This window comes from Silurus meridionalis, chromosome 23 (assembly GCF_014805685.1).
Source record: "Silurus meridionalis isolate SWU-2019-XX chromosome 23, ASM1480568v1, whole genome shotgun sequence".
Taxonomy (NCBI): domain Eukaryota; kingdom Metazoa; phylum Chordata; class Actinopteri; order Siluriformes; family Siluridae; genus Silurus; species Silurus meridionalis.
This window is the reverse complement of record NC_060906.1, coordinates 5,255,531-5,281,590: the sequence shown is the minus strand read 5'-3', so window position 1 is coordinate 5,281,590 and position 26,060 is coordinate 5,255,531. Positions and strand designations below refer to the sequence as shown.

Here is a 26,060-nt window from a genome sequence, read left to right as displayed (position 1 = left end):
ACCTCCAAAAGTATTGGAACAGGAAGTCCAGTTCTTTGGGTTTTTGCTCGGCACTGAAGACATTTGGATTTGAGAGTAAAAGATGAAAATGAAACAGAAGATCAGAATTCCATCTTTCAGTTCCTGATCTTTACATCTAGATGTGTTACATCACTTAGAACACTGTACCGAACCTTTTAGGAAATAAAAGCTGAAATTCTGATCTCTCGTCTCACATCATCTTCTGATGAAGATTTCCACCTACTCACATGGTTTTGGGAAGTGGAGTTTAGATTGAGGAAAATGCTGATTTTCATTCTGAATCAATTCTGTTTTCTCTCTCTGTAGTTTACTGTAGAAAATTATAGAAATGGCTTTAAGACAGAATTTCATTGTTGCTAAAATCTGAAGATCTACAGAAGATTAAGATCACTAAGCCTGATCTCCAAAAAATACTGCTTGCACCTTTAAGTAGTAGTGTGTAAATGTTTTCTATAGCTTTTTTATTGTTTATATTAATATTTTTATTTTAGGATTTAAGACATTACGTGTAATTGATTGTGACTTTTATAAATATTTTCACTTTTCATCTAAAGGATTTACTGAAAGTATTGTAGAATCACTAAAGACCAAGTAACTATAATATAAATCTAAACAGCTGCTAATGACGGTGCAGTGCAGCCATTAACTGTGACTTTAACTAGGAGAATTATGGGATGTTACCTTTGTCCAGGTGAGGAGATTCCAGTGCTAAATACCAAAGGAAGATTTATAGACTGATCACTCTTCATGGAGACACAGCTGGGCACTGGTGAGTGTGATTTCTCTCTCTGTAGTTTACTGTAGAAAATTATAAAAATGGCCATGAGACAGAATTTCATTGTTGCTAAAATCAGGATACAAAATCCAGTGCATTGAAAAAGTCCCTATGCAGTGGTGGTGTAGAGCAGGAAGTGGAGCACGGGTTTAAAACTGGTGATAAAACACAGATTTAGTTTGGATAAGATTATAATTTATAGTATGTAGTTTATGTAGAAAACAGTTCCAGCCCACTGTAACTGCTCCTGCTGGATTGGAGTTAAACAGCACTTATTGATTTGGTTCCTGTAATTGAGGTGATGTTCTAAAGCTTTTCTGTGATTGTGCTGAAAAGGAGCTGAACTGAGGTCAGTAATGAGAATCTCCAGTGCTGCTTAAAGACTCATTTATAACACATATTATAAGGAATATCGATGATGTTTGTGTCTTATAGCTTCAATTAGTTTAATTATTAAAAATTAAATGTATTTAGGGTGATATTTATATATGAAATGAGGCTCTCAGAAATGTCTCCAGATTTGCAGATATGTACATTAGTAAAACACTAGAACATGGCAGGTTACCAGTCTTTTGAGGGTGAGGTCACATGATCTGTGCCCTGATCAGGGATCTCCATTTTTCAATGCTTGTGTACACGCAGAGTCCTGAAGACGCCGATCTCTTCTGCTGGAATCAATCACATTCCTAGAAAACACAAAAACAACATGCAGTTAAAACTGGTGGAAAATCTTTCTAAAACCAGCTGATCCTCATGATGTCTTACTGATTCTCACATATTTTTCTAACATCTTTATTCCTCATCTGAACACAGACTGACAGGAGGTGTGCAATAAACACAACACCAATAAACACTGTTCTATTTTTTTATTTCTATGTATAAAAAGTGATTAAAGTCTTCTGCATTTCAATATTTTTCACAATATTAGTATTGATTTAATATTACATTATAATGCATTATTATTATTATTATTATTAATGCTATTACTATTATTATTAATAAACAATTTGCAATGATCAATATATTAGTTATTTATATAGTTTTACTACTGTATATTATTTTTATTCCATCTTAATACTGGAATACAAATAGATTTGATGCACTGTTATTGTACCATAATCACATCCATGTATTTCCATAAAGAATCCAGCAGTTACTAAAAAAATAAAAAAAAAAATTACTTTTTAGTTACTTTTTTAAAGAACGTTCTTTAATGTTCCCATTAATGCCCTTTAATGTGTTATGGTCTATACAAACACAAAACTGACTCTAACACAAAATAATTTTTAAACACTATTTTATTAAAGTCAGAGCAGCACAAACTGAATATATCACAAGGATTTCTGAAATAAATAACAAAACAAGCTGAATAATATATTCACAATCAAACACTAAAGTGGCTTCTGCATCATAAAAGCTGTTGTGTTGAGCTCTTAAAAATGTTCCTTTCACAGCTTAAGTATGAAAACTATCAACAATGTACAACAGAACACCGTGTTAGCTTCTAACTTCTAGCTTCGTCGAGGCATGGAGTTTCTGGAGGAGCTTTGACAGACTGGAGTTGCTGTTTATCGCAGTAGATACGACTTTAATACCAGAAAGACACAGCTTACATTTTACTTTTGTATTTATGCTCAACTAAGTGAAATAATGAGCATATTTCCACTTTGAGAAACTCGTCTCGCTCTCGCCTCGACTCGCCATTACTGCCGCACAGACCTGAATAAACGGAGACACGCCCACAGTGCGTCTTCTTCGTGTTTACAGTGGTTTATCCTCCAATCTTACAATGTGTTGCTGCTGTAAACAGGTTAGACTGTAGGCTACACTTCAGCCCAAATTAATTCATTTAAAAAAAAGTAACGCACAAACGCACTATACGGTAACGGAGTTAGTTTATTTAAAAAGTAACGCGTTACAGTATTAGTTACTGTCAAAAGTAACTGCGTTACTGCCCAACACTGCTGTCTTCCTTTTGTTTCTGTGTCCCAAATGTTCTGCATTTTTATCTCTGCTGTTCTCATACACACCCTAATGTTAAGATCTGGTTTCTTTAGTGCCTCTTTTACCAACTTCTCCACTACCTCATTCCCCAATATTCCCACATGATCCAGTGGATCCCGCATTCCATTCATGAACATGTATCTGCTCCACACTTCCTGTATCACCTCCGCTTAAAAAGCCATGATCTGCTCCTGTTTACGGGAAATCATCCTGAGCCATGACAACAATCCCGGTGTTCTCATGTCAGATCCTCCTCAATAAACTCAGAAAATCATCAAATCCAACTGAGGAATTTGGGCCGAACCTGTTGGCTTTCATTTCGGCTGCTGTGCCGCAGTTTCCCTGCGGTCTTTCCACAAACTCCATTACATAGAAAACACAAACGCATTATTCTGATAGAAAGTCGTTTCTAGGAAAAACTCACCCACTTTTCTTCAGCACTGCTTGTTGTTGGACATGAATCTCACCGCTTCTGGCTGCTGTTGAAGATCTTTGTGTTTTTCTAACCGCTCATTAAAATGGATTCGAGGTTGAGAAACACTTTCACTTTCGGAAAACTGACTCAACACTTTGAACCGACACTTTGACGAGTTGGAAACGGAATTATTTTAATCACACTCTGTCCAGTTCACTTTAATGATCAAGAACTAAAAGAGAAAGTTCTGTGATTAATAACAGCATGTAGTGGAGATGTTGTGGAGAAGAGGAAAGTCAGTTCCCCCACAGCCCCAGCTGTCTGTGCTTCCAGTGGAACTGCATGGAATTCAAGAGGAGATATGGCTAGGTGAGACAAAGGGGAAGGTGTGAATCACCGTCTTCAAGACAACATTAAACCTGGACCACCAGCTCCACCGGTTTCTCTTGATGAGTGAGAGAAAGCATAGGCAGAAGAGGTTCTGTGGAGATATCCAGGTCTCAGTGGCTGCCAAATAGTCGAAGGCATAGTGGGAATGCTATGATAAAGTCAGCTTTCCTTACAGCAGACTGGCAGACTGCCAATTTCAGTTTTACACACACACACACACACACTATTAAGCAAGCAGATATGAAAATGTTACTATTGTAATATATAATAATAATTATTACATGTATTATTGAAATAAGCCTGTTTGCTTTGCATATCTCCTCCTCCTGTGTAATTGTGGCAGATCCCTCACCTTTCTCAGAGGTTGTTCATGGAGCTCCAGAATGAGGGTGAATGACTTCTCTTGCATTTCTTCTATTTTCTAATTCTCGCACCAACAGTGGTCTCTTTCTCACCAAGCTTTTTACTGATGGTCTTGTAGCTCATTCCAGCCTTGTGCAGGTCTACAATCTCGTCCCTGTCGTCCTTTGACAGATCTTTGTTCTTTCCCATGGTGTTGGACAGGTTTAAATGAAAGAGGTTGATTCTGTGACGGGGTGTTTTATACACATCACGAGTTGATATTAAAAGCACTTTCCTGAAGGGACAGGACTAATCTGGGGATGTGGGAGACATAATTCTTGGTAAGGGATCAAATACTAATCAAATACAAATTAATTTATAATATATTTTTTAAGTTTTTTATGGATTTATTTTCATATTCTGTCTTTTTGTGTTAGAATAAACCTACCATAAAAACTCTGGACTGTTCATTTATTTGTAATGGAGTAAACTCACAAAATCAGCAGGGGACACACACATACACAATTCAGGGGACACACACATACCCATGAACACACACATACACAACGCGTGCTACGAAATGAATTGTTGTGTTCCATCATAACATATGCGATAAGTTATGATGAAGCACAACAATTTATTTCGTAGCAAGCGTTGTGTATGTCATTCTTTGTTTTTCCACATAGAGGAGATTGTATGATATTTAGTTCTGATGTGTTTTAACATACCAAAATGACAGTAGCAATAATACTTTAGCCATTTATAAATGTTTAGATGAGGAACAGTGTTTCCAGATTGGTGTGTTTTCCAATAATTGTTAAAAAAAAAAAAAATCACACAAAAGTCTATAGTAAAAACACATGAATTCATAACGACAACAATACTGTGGCAGATTACAGATTTTCAATATAATAAAGCAAATGAAATGTTCTTGCCTAAGGAAGGTTACGTTGTAAAGTATTTTCAATGTCTGTCATTTGACACAACAGAAGTCCAAGTTTATTTCTATGGAGCTTTTCACAATAGAACTTGTGTCAAAGCAGCTTTAGAGAACGTTAGAATTAAATTGAATGATGTGTGCTTATCCGTGATAATGAAGCCTGGGGGGACTGTGGGGAAGGAAAAACTCTTAGATGAAGAGGGTTTTTTTGTGTGTGTGTGTGTGTATTTTTTTGCATGCCCTGTATGAATTTAAATGTCCAAGAGTGGGTATGTGAAATGAGCATGTAGGGCCAATGGCGTCTAAACAGTGGAGTGTTGGATTCAAATAAAACTAAAAATATATTTAACTGGTCTTAACAAATGCCTGTTGAGAAAGTCATACCCATTTTGTTAATGACAAAAAAGTGTTTTACAGTTATTTATATCAGATCCAACAAGGAATTAATTAAAATATTAATACAATAAAAACCTTTATTGACACATATTGTTAGGCGCGGCACAGAGGCGGAAGCCGGAGTAACGGCAAACAGAAACTTTATTTGAACAATGGCAGAGCCAACACAAAAACACCCGTGCAGTTCGGGATAAACCGGAAAACGGCAGTTCACTTAGATTACCCACGGAGCGTTATGGATGAGGCGCGGCATGGAGGGAAGCGACGGGGAAGCGTCGGGAGTCCGAGGCGCGCCGGGGAAGCCAAACGCGGCCGTGGAGTGAGCGAGGAGTCCGGGTGAAGACGGCACGCAGCGGGAAAAGCACATACGTGAAGCACACAGCATAAACCTGCACAACCACGCACGAACGAACAATAACGGACCAGGAATGTGGGTGAGTGAGTGGTATATATGGTGGCAGGAACTAAGGGGATGATTTGCTTCAGCTGTGTGCGATTTGCGCTGCGCGCAAAGGCAGCCTCTGAAGGAGGCGTGGCAGGCGGATTCCTGACACATATGTATTAATAAAAACAATACAGAAATGAACATGGACTGGAGACATAAATAAACAATGCACAGAGCAACATAAAACATTTTGTTTTTCAGTCCAAACCCTTTGGAGGAAAGATTTTCACCACCAAGTGCAACTTCATAATATAACAACACATACAGTGCTGCAGAGTGAATACTGTCCAAGAAGATCACTCCAACAATCCCACTGTCAACTGTCCAGTTTCCAGTCCACTAAATGTACTACATTGCTTTTCTACAGTAGCACTTTCAGGCATCTAACTATTCATTTGTACTCTCTTTTAACTGAAAAGTTACCCAGAGGACGAAAATAAGTGACTGATGATTCAACAATGAATGAAATAATGAACAATGAATAAAACCTCCAAACCTCAAAACAAAAAAAAATACAAAAAAATATACTGAACAAAATTATAAACGCAACACTTTTGTTTTTGCCCCCATTTTTCATGAGCTGAACTCAAACATCTAAAACATAAAGACCTATTTCTCTCAAATATTGTTCACAAATCTGTCTAAATGTGTGTTAGTGAGCACTTCTCCTTTGCTGAGAGAATCATCCACCTCACAGGTGTAGCAGATCAAGATGCTGATTAGACAGCATGATTAGTGCACAGGTGTGTCTCAGGATGGTCACAGTAAAAAAAGAAATAAGTCTTTAGTGTACATAGAAAAAGTCTTAGACATTTGAGTTCAGCTAATGAAAAATAGGGGCAAAAACAAAAGCGTTGCATTTATAATTTTGTTCAGTGTACATTTGAGTATTTTTTACAAAAAAAATAAAATAAATAAACTTCTGGACAACAGCAATGCAGATCAACAGTGATCACATATACTGCTAAGTCCTAAAGACAACAGAATTTGTTCTTTAGTCCAAGAACTTTGGGAGAAAGTTTTCCACCATCCATTTGCAGGAGCACGTTTTGCACGAACTCGTAGTAGTATTTCAGCTTCTTAGGGTCAGATAAGTTCAGTGCATAGACGACTCCTAGCATCAGTGCACAAGCCTGAGCTGAAAAGCCAATTTTGTGCAGGATTATTACTCCTCCATCATAAATGGCAATAACATCAAAATGTCCAACTTCTCCACCTTCCTTGTTCATAACATGGATGCCCATGGGGGTCTTTTGCAGGTCTCTCTGAATATTTTCTTCTTCGATGTTCTGTAACACAATAAGAAAAACATATGTTTATGTCATATATCTATTATGTCTTAATTAGAAACATCACATACTCTATGATTCAAGTGCATAGCTATGGTGATTTTTAAAGCCATGCGGATAAAACGTGCTGACAAAATGTAAGTATTTTATGATCCGGGTAGCAAATCAATTACTGATTATGGCATTAAGGCCAATAAAATTTTCAATAAATTCTGGGAACTATGACCCATATGTTGTCATTTAAAAAAATAATACTGAATATTTTGTCCCGGTTTAATTTATGGTACAAAAACAACTGGTATTTTATAATTGGTTTATGCAGCACATATAATTTTACACTGGAAACTTAGCCATTAGGGTTGCACAAGACAGTGCACTCTTAGTGCAGGTCCCAAGCCCGGATAAATGTGGAGGGTTGTGTTATAAAGGGCATCCAAATCAAACATGCGGATCACGAATAAGAAATTCATACCGGATCGGTCAAGGCCCGGGTTACCAACGACTGCCACAAGTATCGTTAACCAGCAGGGTACCGGTTGAAATTGGGCTACTGTTAGCCGATTGATAAGAAGGAGAGGAGGAAGACGTCTACAGAGACAGCAGGGAAAAGAGAAGTGAAGGAGAGTGGAGGCTTGGTGGGTACTTTAAATATTAGTACTGTGACTGGTAAAGGGAGAGAGGGAGCTGATATGATGGAGAGGAGAAAGGTAGATATGTTGTGTGTTCAGGAGACCAAGTGGAAAGGGAGTAAGGCCAGGAACATTGGAGGTGTTTAAACTGTTCTATCATGGTGTGGATGGAAAGAGAAATGGTGTAGGGGTGATTCTGAAGGAAGAGTACAGTAAGAGTGTAGTGGAGGTGAAGAGAGTTTCTAATAGGGTGATGAAAGAGAAGCTGGAAATTGAAGGTGTGATGATAAATGTCATCAGTGCTTATGCTCCACAAGTTGGCTGTGAGATGGAGGAGAAAGAAAGATTCTGGAGTAAATTAGATGAAGTGGTAAGTGGTGTACCTAGGAATGAACGATTGCTGATTGGGGCAGATTTCAATGGGCATGTAGGTGAAGGGAACAGAGGTGAGGAGAGGAATGTGGAATGTGGAAGGGCAGATGGTGGTAGATTTTGCTAAAAGGATGAAAATACCAGTGGTGAACACTTATTTTAAGAAGTAGAAGGATCATAGGGTGACGTATAAGAGTGGACGAAGGTGCACACAGGTGGATTATATTCTATGTAGAAAATGCAACCTGAAGGAGATTGGTGACTGTAAGGTGTTGGCAGGGGACAGTGTAGCTAGACAGCATTGGATGGGGGTCTGTAGGATGGTTTTGGAGGTAAGATGGTGAATAAGATGGTGGAAACTGAAAGCAAAATGCTGCAGTGTGAGGTTGAAAGAAGAGGTCAGACGGGGCTCGGTGGTGGTGAAGAGGTGCTGGATGATCGGGCAACTACTGCAGAAGTGATAAGAAAGACAGCTAGAAAGGTATTTGGTGTGACATCTGGAAATATATCCACAAAATGATGAGAAAAGTAGGCGAGAGTTCAAGGACACATGGCAGCAGTTAAAGAGGGATGCAGCGAAAGCCAAGAAAAAGCATATGAGGAGCTGTAGGAGAAGTTGAATACTAAGGAAGGAGAAAAGGATTTGTAACGATTAGCCAGGCAGAAGGACTGAGCTGGGAAGGATGTGCTGCAAGTTACAGCAATAAAGGATGGAGATGGAAATGTGTTGACTAGTGAGGAGAGTGTGTTGAGAAGTTGGAGAGAATATTTTGAGCAGCTGATGAACGAGAAAAAAGAGGGATAGAGAAGGTTGGATGGTTGGACCAGATGAACCGGTAAAAGCATGGAGATGTTTAGGAGAGATGCAGTGGCGTTTTTAACCATAATGTTTAACAGAATTTTGGAAGGTGAGAAGATGCCTGAGGAATGGAGAAGGAGTGTGCTGGTACCGATCTTTAAGCATAAAGGAGATGTGCAGACCTGCAGTAACTACAGCAGAATTAAGTTGATCAGTCACACCATGAAGTTATGGGAAAGAGTAGTGGAAGCCAGGCTGAGAGAAGAGGTGACCATCTGTGAGCAACAGTATGGTTTCATGCCGAGGAAGAGCACCACAGACGCATTATTTGCTTTGAAAATGTTGATAGAGAAGTATAAAGAATGTCAGAAGGAGTTGCATTGTGTGTTTGTGGATTTAGAGAAAGCGTATGACAGGGTGCCGAGAGAGGAGTTGTGGTATTGTATGAGAAAGTCTGGTGTCTGAGAGAAGTATGTGAGGGTGGTGCAGGACATGTATGAGGACAGCGTGACAGCAGTGAAGTGTGCAGTAGGTTGGACAGACTGGTTCAACGTGGAGGTTGGACTGCATCAAGGATCGGCTCTGAGCCCTTTCCTCTTTGCAGTGGTGATGGACAGGTTAACAGACGAGGTCAGACATTAGTCTCCATGGACTATGATGTTTGCGGATGATATTGTGTTTTGTGGTGAGATTAGAGGCAGTTGGAGAAGAGCCTGGAGAGGTGGAGGTACGTGCTGGAGAGAAGTGGAATTAAAGTCAGTAGGAGTAATACAGAGTACATGTGTGTGAATGAGAGGGGGGCAGTGGAGTGGTGTAGTTGCAGGGAGAAGAGGTGGAGAAGGTGGAGGAGTTCAGGTACCTGGGGTCAACAGTGCAAAGAGAGTGTGTTAGAGAAGTGAAGAAAAGAGTGCAGGCAGAGTGGATTGGGTGGAGAAGAGTGATAGCAGAAGTGATTTGTAATAGAAGAGTATCTGCAAGAGTGAAAGGGAAAGTTTATAGGACGGTGGTGAGACCTGAGATTATGTATGGTTTAGAGGCATTTAGTTAAAGACAGGAGGTGTAGCTGGAGGTAGCAGAGCTGAAGATGTTGAGATTTTTGTTGGGAGTAACGTCAATGGACAGGATTAGAAATGAGTTTATTAGAGGGACAGTGCATGTAGGACGTTTTGGAGACAAGGTGAGAGAGGTGAGATTGAGATGGTTGGACATGTGCAAAGGAGGGACATGGGGTATATCAGTAGAAGAATGCTGAGGATGGAGCCCCCAGAAAGGGGAAAAGAGGAAGACCAAGGAGGAGGTTTATGGATGTGGTGGGGGAAGACATGCAGGTAGTTGGTTGATAGAGGCAGATGTACAGGACAGGTGGGTATGGAGACGGATGGTCTGCTGTGGAGACCTCTAATGGGAGAAAACGAAAGTAGAAGAAGACATTTGGTAAAAGAAACATGTGATGCAGATTAGATTGTCAGAGTTCTGAATAAGATTGTTTGATCTTCTTCATGTGTTGTTCTTAATGTTTCCATTGCTTTTTTTTTTAGGATGGAACAATGACATTGCTTCTATTCTTCATTTTCTTTATTTGATTCCATCATCAACACAAGAGGCAAGATACCTTAAAAGATCTCAAGATCTCATCTGAAACTGAAAAACACTATCTTCAAAAAGGTAAATTTGGTCTTTTCCGTGACTACCTGTGGTCTGCTTGAAGTGAAGTCTGTTGGGCTGATTGTATTCTATAATATTAATGAAGCGAGAGTCAATTCTAAATGTTTTTTTTCTTTTTTTTCTTTTTATTTAAAATACAAGAGCACCTTGACTCCAGTGAAGAAAGCACACGGCCATACCTGCTTGCCAGGGGTACAAAGAAGAACAGCATTCATGGGTACTACATCATTCTTGAGAAGAAAGTCATATTATGCAAGTCAGTGAGTGGTCTTGGTCCATTTGATGAACTTTTCAAGGCTCACTTTGTGTTTGGTGAATCTTACAGCAAAGTTCTGCATAACATCTACACATTTGTACACACAGCAGTTTTTCAGATTGACATTGGCAAGGTTAAAGAGAGCCCAAGAGTAGCTGAACTCAGAGTGAGATTCCTCTGGTAGTTTTTTTTGCATAGGAAAATCATTAGTTTTATTTGTTTTTGTTGTGTGGAAGCACAAATGTTCTTGTTCGACATTTAAACTTAATTCATGGGCTTTTGCCTGGAAAATCACTTCGAATGGAATGTGCTCAAGCAGATTGCTCTTTAGAATTTGGTACATTTTCAAGCTTCTGCAAACATTTTAAAAGAGTTCATAATGGACGTGACAATGTTTCAATATGTGTTGAAGATGAGGCTGTTTTTCATAATGCAGTTGTTGGGCTACCAGGTTATACAGATGTGGCTACATGTTCAAAGGACAGATCTTTGCCAGTTCCAAACAAAAACCCTACTGATTTGTGTGCATCAGCAATAGTACAATTGCAAGTTGCAGGTATTAGTCAGACTACTATTGATACTTCTGTTGTTGGAGGAAGAAGTTCAACACATCCACACACAAAAGTTAAAATTGAGCAGAGTAATTTTTTGAAATTGAAAACCTTTTCACTTAATTCCATATGTAAACTAAATTCATATTTTACCAGGAGATCGGGAATTGTTCAGCCTGTAGAAAACGTTCTTGGGATGAGGTTTGACAACAGGAAAAACAGGACTACTGTATCTTATCAGCAAGTTGCCATGATGACAAGTTTTCCTTTGTTCCAATACTCCAAACCTTAAAGAAGATTTTAAGGCACCCAAACACCACATGCAGGTTCAGTCAGGTTTACCTAATAAAGACGGTATTTACATAAAAGTTCATCCCCTGTTTTCAGCTGAAAAAACTGCACTTCAGATTTAATTTTATTATGATGATTTTAAAATGTCCTACAAGTAAATTCAGCTCTAGCAAACATTCATTTATGTGCACTATTCTATGCCCAGGACATAAAAACATATGGATCTGATGCAATATTGGAATCTACTGTCAAAGACATAAAAGTCCTTGAGAAGAAGGGAATTGAAGGACCTGCTGGTTTTATGCATGGAAGCATTGTCCAGGTAACAGGAGATGATCTTGTTTTACGTTGCCTTTTTAGATTTGTTGAATCTTTCAGAGCTCAGAATAGCTGTAGGGTTTGTCTTGCAGAAAGGGAAGATTATCCCTAAACAATCAGACCCAACACTACCTGGTGTTTGTCGTGTGAAACGTACATGCTTGTTAAACATTCTGCAGCACTTTAATACATCAGACAGTTTTTCTGTAGACAAAATGCATGAGATTTTAGAGGAAGTTGCTCAGTTTGAAATGAAACGTGTTTTTCAGTGTGTTTACGCCAATTTTTTGACAGTAAAAGAGTTGGATGGCAGATTACATTCATTTAATTCTGGGAACATGGAGAGGAGAAATCGTCCTCCTGGTGTTAAACTGGATGATGAGAGCAGTGATTTGAGCATAAATGCAGTACAGTGTTGGTGTCTGCTCTGAAATGTGCTCTAATACTTGGTGACACTGTGCCTGAAGACCATAAATACTGGCAATTATTACTACTTTTACTACAAATTGTGAACATTGTATTTGCTCCCATTTTTAAAGAAAAATTTACTGTGTATTTGAAGCACTTCATTTCTGAGCATCACAGGCTCTTCAAGTGCTTATTTCCAGAAAAGAATCTGCTGCCTAAACATCATTTAATGTGTCACTACCCTCAGTATAGAAATATTGGGCCTATTGTTCACATGTGGCCCATGAGATGCGAGTCCAAACACAATTTCTTCAAGACTCAACCAAAATGTTTCAAGAACTTTACTCAGATGCTTTTAAAAAAAAAAAACATCATGTAATTTTAACACTATCAATTCAACACTACATAGAGTGCCATTTTAACTCTCCATAGATTGGGACCATTTATGATCTTTAGTCATGTTCAAATCAACAGTAAGTGTTAAATTCACACTGCTGATTTTACTGTGTAGGGTTTCTGGGCTCTCTGGATAATTTGTGCTCTAAATTTAGCTGTAAAGCAGTACAGATTGACTGTCCTCTGAAAAAACTGGCAACAAAAGTGATTACACCTAAAATAAAGCGGGAAGGAGAAAACTTGTTCTGTTTGTTTACAAAAAGTGAAGCTCTGTGTTTTTAGGTGTTCTTATCACTTTTGTTTTTACATAAGAAATACTTGAATGTGGGCTACTGGCCTTTAAAATCTTTTAGTTGCCCTGACAAGTTGAGGATGAAAAGGAAATGTGCAAGTTCCAAAAAATGACTGCTTGATGCACACTAGTTTAAGAAGGGAATCAGCTGTGGAGAAAAAAAGGCACAACCTGGGTATTCTTTTCAGAATGTTGTTCCAAACCTGTTTGACACAAAAAATATATTTAAAATAAACAAAACAATATGATGTCTTTTGACTGCTTTCTTCAATAACTACATACCACAATACTTGTACTTTTACTTTCAGTACTTGAGTAGTAAATTTTAAAATAAACTACTTGTAATACTTAAGTATAAAAATGTTGAATACTTTAGTACTTCCACTTTAGTATGGTGCTTAAAGACACTTCAACTTCTACTCAAGTCACTTATTTGATAGAGCACTTGTACTTTTACTCAAGTCTGAGTCTCTAGTACTTTATACATCTCTGGTTAATAGTGTAACTCAGGATAAGGTAAGTTAAAATAAGATACCTTTATTTGTCCAACGGTGGGAACATTTTTGTTTACAGCAGCAAAGAAAAGAAGAAATGTGCAAATATATAAAGTAGAGACAAAAGTATACATCACAGTGTATAAATACAAAAGGAAAAGAAACGGAGACCAATAAGTTGTTATGCTTTTAAAAATATAGCATGGCTTTAAATTTGTGTTATTGTATTACTGTGTTTTTAGGGTTGGGGTTAGGTTTGGGGTTATAGGGTTAATTTAGGGGAGGATTCCCAATGTTGCTCACCTAATTCTAAATAGACAAAAATATAATAGACACAAATAGCCAATGAAGGATCCTCAGTCTTAGAAGAGTAAAAGCAAAACTTCTTAATTCCATACACGTTCTAATGAGGCCAATAAAAGATGGGTACTTCATCAAATCAAAATTATAAAGCACACATGCTGTTTGCTCGCGCTCGTATTTATACCCTGAAGACACCTGGTGTCTCTTTTTTTCTAATTTTTCCCTCTTTGTTTCAATTAGATTGTCTATATATGTTTGACTATAATACTCTACTTGATTATACAAGTGCCTAGCTTATACTTTATTTGTATTCTCTGAACTGATTGTTACATAGTGTGTAGAATCTTCACAAGAGATCGCTTTTTGCAAGCCTGTTATTCTTGCATGCACCGAGCAATGTGTGTTTTTGTCACTGATTTTACCCTGTTTAACATCTTCTCTCTGTTGGTTTCTTTTGCTCAGCTCCATCAAGCAGACGTTCTGGGACATCTCCTAAGAGTGGTCTCCGCAAACAATATCACCAATTCCAGCTCTTCTCACTTGCTACTGATATTGCTCGATTTATTGAACATCTCTCTAGCCCAAATGTTCCAGAGAATCCCTGTCTGCCTCCTCGCATCGTGGAGAGCTCCTTTACGCGTAAAATGGGCACACAGACCTCATCTGACCTCTCTGCTGCCTTCGACCAACAGACCCAAACTTATGATCACAACCTGCTTTCCTGCAACAAGACCACAGTCTTCTCCTTATCCCTCACGCTGGTCTCACACATCTCCAGTCCCTTCATCCGATTATCTTGCTGCTTTACCTTCACCTGACTCTAAGCCAGAATACTCCCTCATGTCTTCTGCAGCTGAAGAGGCCCACAAGCTTTTTTTATCCCAATAAACATGCTTAGACTCAATAAATTCAACATACTCATAGCATCAGTCAGATTTTATTCTACTCTCACACATAAATGGCTTACTATGATCATTTTGCTTATACTTGTGTAAATAGGTTATATAAGTTTGATTAACATATAGGCTAAATAGGTTTTTCAAACTACTTCTATTGTATCTAAAGTTCTACAATGATTATTAGGTTCATTTTGTTGGATTAATATTAGTGTGATTATAACACATGCTAGATAAGGTTGATTAAAATATTTTTCTCGACAAGGGGTTAGGGTTAAAGGGTTAGGGTTTAGTGGGATAAGTGGTGAAGAGCCGGCCAAGCCCAGTGTCCATGTTGTGCCCTGGCCTATCAGTCACCAAGCACTCATACCTTGTGTTTTGTCAGTCATGAACATGAGCTCCAAATTACTCTAGACTGTTCATTCAAACCCAATGGGTGCATGGAACTCTATTTATTTATCCATGTTCGTTTCCTTATGTTGTCAGACCACCATTTATTATGTTGTAGTCCCATGATCTTCAGGAACCCAACATCATGCTGAATAAAGTGCTGGACAATAAAAGTATGGGCTTCTTTCTCATGCTTGACATTGACAATTAAGCTGACAACACTGATACAAAGTGTTGCTAGTCTCCCCCACATACTGTTTACTGCACTTTGACTAGTAGATTAGATAAACACAGTGCTGGGGTTAGCTGGTGTTGGATCTGTGATGATCGCAAATGTTGAGCTATTTTATGAGTTGCTCAGTAGCTCCTAGTTTTATAACTATAATGACTGAATAAGACTGTAGAAAGAACATTACACTCCAGTGTTCATGTTAGTTCTCACTCTCCAGTGTTCTGTATTGTTGAAAGATTTATAATCACACTCTTAAAGGTCACCCAAATGAGGATGGGTTCCCTTTTTGAGTCTGGTTCCTCTCAAGGTTTTTTTCCTCATAACATCTAAGGGAGTTTTTCCTTGCCACAGTCATTAGGGATAAATGCACACCATTCACCTTGACTGTTGATTTCTGTAAAGCTGCTTTGAGACGATGTCTGTTGTGAAAAGTGCTATAGAAATAAACTTGACTCCGTAGCTCACATATGACATGCTAAATGCACATGACTGTTTATTTATTTGTCAAAGAGAGGGAGGCTGATCTCTGGATATGTAGTTTTGAACGTTTCCTTTTTGCACAGAAAGCATAGTAGCCATATGCAGAGATATGGAGAACAAGATGAGAATAAAAACTCTGCTTTAAATGACCCTGAAGATGAGATAAATGGTGAGGACTTTGTAGAGTTCACAGCCATTGTAGATGAACATGCTGTGAGCAGCAACCATTGAACAATGTTTACAAAATGTTTGAGTGCAGACCAGCAGTCAGATATTCTTACTGAAACAGCTCTCTAAGCAGTGCTGCTGTTTCACTGTGCTTCATGGCCAAAAGTCCTGTTTCTTTCCTTAATGAGATACCATGGCGTTCTGCATGTACGGTTATCACGGAACTTCTAATATTCATAGGAACCATAGTTTTTCCTTAAATCACACATTATAGTCTTCTGTATTTTCATTTATATTCAGATGATCATAAGTACAATTTAATGCTTAACTTTCATATGCCACAGAAATCAATAACTTTGCCTCATTTTTTTCCACACCTTCCTTTCACCTCAATGTTCTTTCCCACAATTGGTGAGTAAACATCCTCTATTTTAGTGGTTCCTTTATCCTGCTTTCTCCCTTGCATTTCTCATAACTTTAACAGGTGTCCCTTTTGACTCCATTGGTGCTGCTGTGTACCTTTGGTGCAGTTCTTAAAACTTATGATTAACCTCATATCATATGGCCTGTTTTCTTTAAAGCTGTTTCCATACTCATGCTTTGTCTTATGTGTGCTCTCAGATGACATTTCATGAGCATAGGCTTTGTGAGTCCTTTTAAATTCTACCACCAAATTGCGTGCAGGTGTAATCAATCAGGAACTGGGTGACTGTGAACATGGAACTGTAGCTGAGGTCTGGGGAATGTAGTCCACGGCAGCCATGTTTGTAGGCGGCAATGACTCCTGGGAATTGCGGTTTGTGGTTTCCTGTGTCATGACGTTCTCATTGTAGCTTGTGGGTGGCAATCGTACTTGTAACGAAAAGCAATTCTGGTGCAAATTACAAAGCTTTTATACAATGTCAATGTACATTAAAAAAAAAACTACTGTGTGTGTGAGGGAATTCTGATCATTATCAGAATAATGTTTTGATATTAATCCTCTTTGAAGCACTTCTACTGAACTATTTGATCCTGACCTGTAGGAACCTAACCATGAATCCACAGAATAGACAGAGAATTACAAGATTTAACATCTCTTTTCAGCCATAAAACCCCCTTCCTAAAGTATAGAGTTCAACAGTAGTTGAAGCTGCACCATTTACTGCATCAACCCTCATTTTTCTTCCTTTTTCCATGTCTTCTCTTCTTTTCCATCCTCCCCCCATTCATAATAGCACTTACCACAGGATCCACCCCTGAGGCACACCGTGTTTATAGTGATATTACAGCAAGCACTTTTCACTAATCAGTTTTATTATAGAAACTATAGGAAGGGATACAAATCATTGATTATTCACACGCTTGCATGGAATAAATTATATAAAACATTAGTTAATAAATAAATGAACTTGTATAATATAATATAATATAATATAATATAATTAATATAAAACTATATAAAAATTGTAACCCCACCTCAACCCTGTAACCCTAATTTATAACCCTAACCTGCAACCCTATTTTATTACCCAACCCATGACGCAGTAATCCTAAATAATAAGTCAAGTTTATTTCTATAGCGCTTTTCACAACAGACATTGTCTCAAAGCAGCTTTAAAAAAATCAACAGTCAAGGTGAATGGTACATTTATCCCTGATGAGCAAGCCTGTGCTTGGTGCTGTGGCACGGAAAAACTCCCTTAGATGTTATGAGGAAGAAACCTTGAGAAGAACCAGACTCAAAAGGGGAACCTCATCCTCATTTGGGTGACCAATAAGAGTTTGATTATAAATCTTTCAACAATACAGAAAAATGGAGAATGAGAACTAACATGAGCACTGGAGTGTATGATTATAAGTGATGTTCTTTCTACAGTTATAAACAGTCTTTATGGTTATTAAATCAGAAACTACTGAGCAAAGCATAAAATAGCTTAACATTTGTGATCATCACAGATCCAGCATCAGCTTCTCCATGCCAGAGTCTTCAAACACTCCAGGAGGTCCAATGTCAAAACTCCACACATGTAGTGGGATGCAATTGAGCTCTGGTACGTCCCTAGATGGTACGAGATGTTTGTGAGTTTGGCATCTACTTCTTTAAAGGACCATAATCTTCATGAGGTGGGACGTGACTGGAGCTGGCCAAACCTCAGGATGTCTCAGGATGGGGAGAGAAAGAGAAGCAGTGGAGAGAAATTAGCGTAGCTGCTGTTCATGATATTAACAGCACAAGTTAATGTGCATGTGATCAGATTTACTGGTGCACAAGGTTATGATATGAGACGTATGTTATGTGTAGGCTTTCCTAAAAAGATACGTTTTTAATCTGCACTTAAACTTGGTGAGTGTGTCTGAGCCCCGAACACTGTAAGGAAGACTATTCCAGAGTTTAGGAGCTAAATGTGAGAATGATCTACCGCCTTTAGTGGACTTTACTATTCTAGGAACTACTAGAAGTCCAGAGTTTTGAGATCTCACGAAGCGTGATAGATTGTAGCGAGTTAAAAGACTGGAGAGATACATGGGAGCCAAACCATTTAGGGCTTCATAAGTAAGAAGTAATAGTTTGTAGTCGATTCAAAAACTTAACAGGAAACCAGTGTAGGGACGATAAGATTGGGGTTATGTGATCATATTTTCTTGACCTTGTGAGAACTCTGGCTGCTGCATTCTGAACTAACTGAAGCTTGTTTATTAATGATGCAGGACATCCACCTAGTAATGCATTACAGTAGTCTATTCTGGAGGTCATGAACGTATGGACGAGCTTCTCTGCATCAGATATAGATAACATGTTTCTTAGCTTAGAAATATTTCTAAGGTGAAAGAAGGTTGATTTTTTTTAACATGGCTGATATGATATTTGAAAGTTAAGATGCTGTCTAAAATAACTCCCAGGTCTTTTACCGTTGAACTAGTGGTTACAGAACATTCCTCTAAATGCAGGTCTTATCAGAATTTAAAAGTAGAAAGTTATGGGTCATCCAATCTCTTATTTTTTTTAACACACTCAGTTATCCGGGTTAATTGAGCTGTTTCGCCTGGTTTTGATGAGATATATAGCTGGGTTTTATCAGCATAACAGTGAAAGCTAATTCCATGCCTTCTAATAATATTTCCTAAGGGAAGCATGTAACTAACATGTAACTAACTAATCTAACTTATAACCCTAACCCTGTAACCCTAATTTATAGCCCTGCCCATAACCCTGTAACTCTAATTTATAACCATACTAACGTTACCTTATAACTCTACCCGTAATGCTGTAACCATAACATATAACCCTAGCCTGTTATCCTAAATGATAACCGTGCCCTAACCCTGTAACCCTAATTATAACCCTACTCCTAACTCTAACCGGCAACCCTATTCTATTACCCAACCCATAACGCAGTTACCCTAAATAATAACCCTAACCCTAAATTATGAAACATACTTCTTACCCTAACCCTAGAATTCAAGAGTTATATTTATATTAAGTTTGTAATCTGGCGTACCAGTGTAGATTTATTCATTGCTAGAGACCCAAAGCACTTTTGTACGTCGCTCTGGATGAGGGCGTCTGCTAAATGCCACAAATGTACATTTTCAACCCTACCCCTAAAACTGTAACCCTAATTTCTAACCCTACCCTTACCCCTTTTACCCAAAATTATATCCCTAACCCAGTGACCCTAAATTATAACCCTACCCTAGCTCTTAAACCCTAATTTATAACCCTACTCCTAACCCTGCTTCCTAAATTATAACCCTATCCCTAACCCTGTAACCCTACCCCCTAAACCTGTAACCCTAACTAATAACTCTAACCCAACCTTGTGAACCCTAATTTATTACCCTACCCCTAATTTAAAACTCTACCTGCTAACCCTGTAAGCCTAAATTGTAACCCTACCACTAACCCTGTTACCCTAACTCATAACCCTACCCATAACCCTGTAACCTGTAATCTTTATATTTATAACCATACACCTATCCCTAACTTATAATTTTCACAGGCTACAATGTGAATGTCATGGAACAGGAACCAAAAACTGCAATTCCCAGCATACACTGCAGCCTAGAAACATGACTGCTGTAGACTACACCCCCCAGACCTCAGCTACAGTTCCATGTTCACAATCACCCAGTTCCTAATTGATTACACCTGCAATCAATTCCACACAGACCCCTATGGTAGAGTTTTAAAGGACTCAAAAAGCCAAGGCTCGATTTTTTTTTAGACAAACTCAACTTGGTTATTTTTTTAAAATGTTTTAATTCTTGAATTGTTATTTGCAAAGCATCTGGTTCTGCTTTACTAAAAAGACTTTGCCTTTATTTTATTATTAGTTTCTGTTTTCAAGTCAAGTCCTCCTTTGGCCCCCAGAGAATCTAACTCATGATAGGATCATCACCCAATGCACACCGGTTATTGCTCCATCCCATTCGGCATTCTTACCATGCAGGTTTCTCTCAAAAAACTTTTTGGTATGTAAAATCTTGTCCGTCATTGGGTCATCTCTTTAGTCACAGCGGTTATCGCGTCATCCAGTTGCTATTAAATGTTTGGCTATATGTAAAATTTTAACTGGGTTTGGAAAGGAGGCCTTCAAGAACCATTACAACCAATAGAGACATCCTTCATTGAACATTGAATTATATGCAATATGACATCTTATAGCCACACTCCTTAAACCCAACTATGTTCACGTACAGCAAGAACAGGTCATATATGGGGTCTACCAAGACCTGGACAGCTTGGCCACGGCTCATGTCACTACCTTAAGGAGCTCCTCAAACAGCATAGGCTGTGAGGAGTCCGTGAGCTCGCTAGCATCCAAGAGACCCAGAGCTCTGTATCCTTTTAAACACTTGTTCTTTCTGAAAAACTGGAACAGAAACAGTCAAACGCAAAGCATGCATTTGTCTCATGAAACACCCGAACCTGTCAAAACTATTCCTGGCAGAGCAAGCTCAAGAAGTGTCCTTAGGTTTATTGATCACAGTCTCATTCCACCACCTTAAGATCTTTATAGGTGGAGCTCTGTTGGTGGATTTTGAAGGTTCTTCCTCCTACTGAGAGAAAGGCAAGTGAACGCCTTCCAGCAAAGGACCATAGTCTAGGGGACTGTAAAACCCAGCAGGAATAGGATGAGAAGAAACCTTTGCCATTTGCACAATGTAACTGTATGAAATGGGCATTTAGCACTTACCCAATCTATCCATTATGTCCTTTAAATCATCTGATGTAGTATTAACAGTCTTTCATTCCAAACCATTTTATAAGGAACTCTTCAGTAAAAAGAGTTGATGGAACCTTTCCAGCTAATACTTCCTCCAGTATGTGGGTGATTTTTTTTTCATGCTTGACAGAGGAAAACTGTGCACAGTATAATTGTTTTTGCATACTGGTAAAATTTTTAGTCTGTTGTGTTATGATAGAGAGAGCAGATGCGATCGTGTGAATATTTTCAATGATTTCCTTTTCTTCACTCAGTCCTTCTTGCAAATATACATCTGTTTGCATAACCTGTTGTCCAACAAGATCTTTTAGTTTGAGTTCATGCAATCTAAGTTCTTGAGCACTGATCCAATTGAATATGCCTAACCCTGTGCCAGTGGCCCCAAGGATGCTATTATAAAATCCTAACAGTTTTTGTCCAGATGAGATACCTCTTTTTTGCTCTTGTAGAGATTCATCTGATAGCTGGTCAGTGGGTGAGCTGGTAGCTATCGCTTTATGGTACCTCAAGAATGCTGTTGTCAAAAGATCTTTATACATTTTGTCACACTCTCTCCACTGCATCGCTCGTCCATGTCTGGAGACCAGGCTGTTAGATTGACCAGAACTGGAACATGGAACCACTGGATGTTGTTGATCAGCACTCCTTGGAATGGCTTTGTCAGCATGCCTGCTAAAGAGGCTGGTTGAGGTTCTGGACACTTTTGCGTTGGAAGCATCATTGCTAGAACCCACAGGCACATTATTGGGTTATTTTAATTAAGGATTCTGAAACAGACACAAACAAGTTTACATTTATATATTTACATTTATTATTTACATTTAAATTTATGTATATATTTATTTATTTATTACATAGTTTATACAATTGGCTCTGTAGAACTGCCTTAGGTTTTATACAATTCATCTGATCAATGTGGGACCCTTTTTTTTTTTTTACTTGTCTGTTTTAAGATTTGACAAATTTTGTACAATGTATCTCCACATTTGTCAATCAGTGCATATGGGCAGTTAGTGGTGCACGGTCCCTCGTGGTGGTAATTCTTTACCACAACTTCATCAACAAGCTCAAATTTATGTTTGTGTACATCTTGATCATAATACATCTTGTTGTACTTTTGGGGAGTATAACATGTGCTTTTAAGTACAATTCCCTTTACCGAGATGAAACGTTTTGGAGGATTTTGAGCCCAGCTGGGACCATTCTCTAATACCATTTTCTTCAAGGTCATTTTTAGTGTTCTTTTTAATCTCTCCAAGCCTCCTGATGATTGCGTTTTATGTTGATCTAGCAAAACTGTTTGGTATGAAACACTGGCTGCATATAGCACAATTTTTTTCCTGTAGAGTGGGTGCCTCTATCACTTTCTAGACTTAATGGAAGGCCAAATCTACAATAGATTTGTTCCCATATCACTCTTGCTGTAGCAGAGGCAGTGTCAGATTTGACTGGAAAGGCTTCAATCCATTTGCTAAATGTGTCAACCACCACTTGAATATATCTGTATCCACCTTTTGCTGCTGGTAATGGACCAATATAAACAATCTGGAGGTTTGTCCAGGGATCCCCCCCCATAGTGAATATGATACAAAATATCATTTTGCAATCTTGTTGGTGGCACCCATACTATAGAAAGCGAAACCTGTATAATATTGGCCCTCTTGACAGTATCTAGGACCATTGCTTTTACCTCAAAGACACTTTCAGGGTGACTAGTGTGTCCAGCTTCACAAGTGTGTGGAATACCTTCATATAGGAGGGTCCGGGACTGCACAGAGTTGGGTTTGTACACTGTGTTCTGATTTTAGAGCCTAAATCTTACGTCCATCTGGCTAATCTAGTGCTAGATACTTCCTTCACCTTTCCATTTAAGAGGAACTGTAAAGGGGTATGTGGAGTATGCAGTGTCACTTCATTGAAGCCATATATGTACTTAAAATGTGACACAGCCCAGTGAACCTACAGAAGGTGTCCCGTACAGGAGTCAAAAGCTTTTTTGACTGGGGATATACCCGCGATGCATACACAATGGGACGCATATTTTCTTGTACTTCCTGGAGGAGAACAGCTGAGAGAGCCTCCTCAGTGGCAGCTGTCTGCAAAACTCCTGTTCTGGAGTTTCAATTAATGCCTTCAGCCTTTCAAAGGCTGTCTGATGCTCAGTACCCCAGTCCAATTTTTTTTTTTTTTTCTGAAAGGAGGGTATTCAGAGGTTTAGCAAATCTTAAATCCTAGGTTTAAGCTGTCACCGATACACTCTGCAAAAAATAACTGTCTAAATATAAGAAATAAATGCATTATTTAAGAAGATATAGACTAGAAATAAGTCAAATTATCTGCCAGTGCAATAAGATTTCTTAAAATAAGAAAACATACCTAGCCTTTAGAAAATAGCAAAGTCTGGTACTTATTAACTTAAGAACTTATTTACTGGAGAGAAGCTCTCCAGTATTTTAGCTAAACACTGAAACAGGGTGGGAGAATTCACAAAACCTTGGGGAAGTACATTCAATGTATACTGGGTGTTTTTAAACTTAAAAGCAAATTTGTATTGACATTCTGGATGTAATAGCACAGACCAAAAACCATTAGACACATCGAGAGCTGAATAATAACTTGCCTCGGCTAAAAAGGATGCCAATACATCTGGGGTGGAGGCCAATACAAGTGCGCAAGTTTGAGTGAATTTGTTAAGTTCCCTATAGTCTATGCATAATCTCCAAGAATCATCTGGTTTTTGAACAGGCCAGATGGGCAGGAGGGCGAATCATGTCCTAGAATTTTCACCTCCATCATGCTGGTATCAACTCCACCACAATTATGTTTTGATCTAGCAAAAACACCTGTTGTGGTGTAACAGATCTGATTATTCAGAATCCTCTACTGATAACATCATAGTCATCTGACTCTTTTATTGCATGTACAGCAGGGGTGTCAAACTCAGGCCAAATCTGGCCCGCAGAGTAATTATTTTTGGCCCGTGAGATAATTGTTAGTGCACGGGTGCATCAGTTGAGACCGCTGAAAAACTCTGCGTACTCAGCGCTGAATTTACCCAGAGATTTACCGACTTTGAATCCCAGAAATGCAGATTTGATCTGCTCAGTAATCCGTTTGTGGTTGACGTGGAAAGCGCACCAACTAACCTCCAAATGGAGCTGATTGAACTCCAGTGTAGACACACGCTTGAGTCAAAGTACGACTCTGTGTGTGCTGCACAGTTTACATGTTTCCTCCCCGACACACTGCTCCAACTCCGTGCCCAAGCTGCTCAAATCATTTCTGTGTTCGGGAGCACATATCTGTGTGTGTGTAACTGTTCTCTTTATTTAAGATGAACAAAACACCACTCAGGAGTCTCACTGTTAAACATCTGACTTCAACCAATCAGAGTAAATCAGAGTGTAAAAACTGAGCTTCAATGAATGTTGTATTTATGCACTTTTTCTACTCTAAGGCATGAACTGTTAATGGTTGAATGATTGCTTTTTTTAATTGAGGGAAATTATTATAATTTTTGGTTGTTTTGTTCTTTCGCTGTGAAAAAAGGTTTACATTAAAAAGGAATTAGAAAGGCTACAGAGAGAGATAATAAAAAAAGAATACCACTGATGTGTGTTTTATTTAAAATTAAATTTCTCATGTGTTTAATATTAAACTTTGGTTGTTCCAGATTCAATGTTTATGTAAAACTAAAGTTTGTTTCCATATGAAAAGGTTAAACATTACAGATCTGGAGAGACGGAAAACATGCACAATTGCAGTCAAATTTTCAATAAATATTGAGTTTGGCCCGTGACTTCTTCCCAGTTTTTAATTTTGGCCCACTGTGAATTTGAGTTTGACACCCCTGCTGTAAAGCCTGATTATTGATTTTGTCTAAACACTCTTTATGCACTGAGTTCTCTGTGAAACTGAGTATTATACTATATTAATGCTGAGTAATGGTTAAATGTATTAAGCTTGAATTTAAACTAATATAAGCAATGTTATACGTTATTACATAATAATATACGCTAAAGCATATTGACATATGATATTATATATTACTAGATTTTACTAAAGATATCTGAAGCTGACCTTAGCTAAATTACATGGATAAACTTTATGCACCCTATTATGCAAGATGAGTCAAGACATCATGCAGTCTTTGTTTTCTCCGTATAGCCAAGATGACACACATAGGCAGCTCCATACATGACTTCTGACTAAATTTTACACGGTGCATGATGCACCTGCAATTACCAACCCTATTAAACCCAACATTTCTACTGTTATTTATATTTTATATGATATATTATATTTATAATAATTATATTATAAACCGAACTAGCTACATTTCTCAACAGATCCACATACATTATATTCTATTTTAAGACAGATGCTATGTACAAGGGGTTAAAAATGGTCAGAACACTGTCATGAACTGTCTATTTTAACAGCATTTTACCCAAGTAGATGATAGGGGTTGTTCATTTTTTTTTTCATCTTTTGCCCATTGCTCTTCTCCCCACAGTTGTGGCACAGCTCAGTCAGGTCATCTGGTCACCATTAAAAACAATACAACTTGTCAATAAGTGCATGCATGTGTTATTCATTTAAATAATGTATTAAATAAGTTAAAACCATAGAATTAAAGAAAAGTACCAGTCTCATTGATCAGGGTCATTGCAATCTGTCTTGATACAGATTTACTGCTGCAGTGTTGTTAGCAAATGTCAGAGGCTCCTCTGGCAGTAGTTCTTCTGCATACTAATATGGCAAATTTATAACTGATTTATCAGTGTTTAGAAGATAATTAAAATATAGACCACCAAACTGTTAATACAATAGAAACCAAAGAATGTGTGACATCAAAACATTGTTTAAATAATAATACGGTAGACATAGAAT

The 26,060-nt window shown here is 38.2% G+C and overlaps 1 protein-coding gene and 1 long non-coding RNA gene across 3 annotated transcripts in view; one reads left to right on the top strand and one right to left on the bottom strand.

Annotated features, from left to right (window-relative positions):
• Positions 1–26,060, bottom strand: part of LOC124377359 (NACHT, LRR and PYD domains-containing protein 12-like) — an 839,056-nt gene that overhangs the window by 239,507 nt on the left and 573,489 nt on the right. The gene's annotated exons all lie outside the window — the stretch shown is intronic.
• On the top strand, positions 5,381–14,811 carry LOC124376928. 2 transcript variants are annotated; one of them, XR_006924014.1, is made up of 4 exons: positions 5,381–5,717; positions 10,356–10,482; positions 10,624–10,699; positions 14,254–14,811. It is a non-coding gene; the product is annotated as an uncharacterized LOC124376928 (long non-coding RNA). The 2 variants fall into 2 exon arrangements; XR_006924013.1 differs by lacking the exon at positions 14,254–14,811 and having other exon boundaries at positions 10,624–10,799.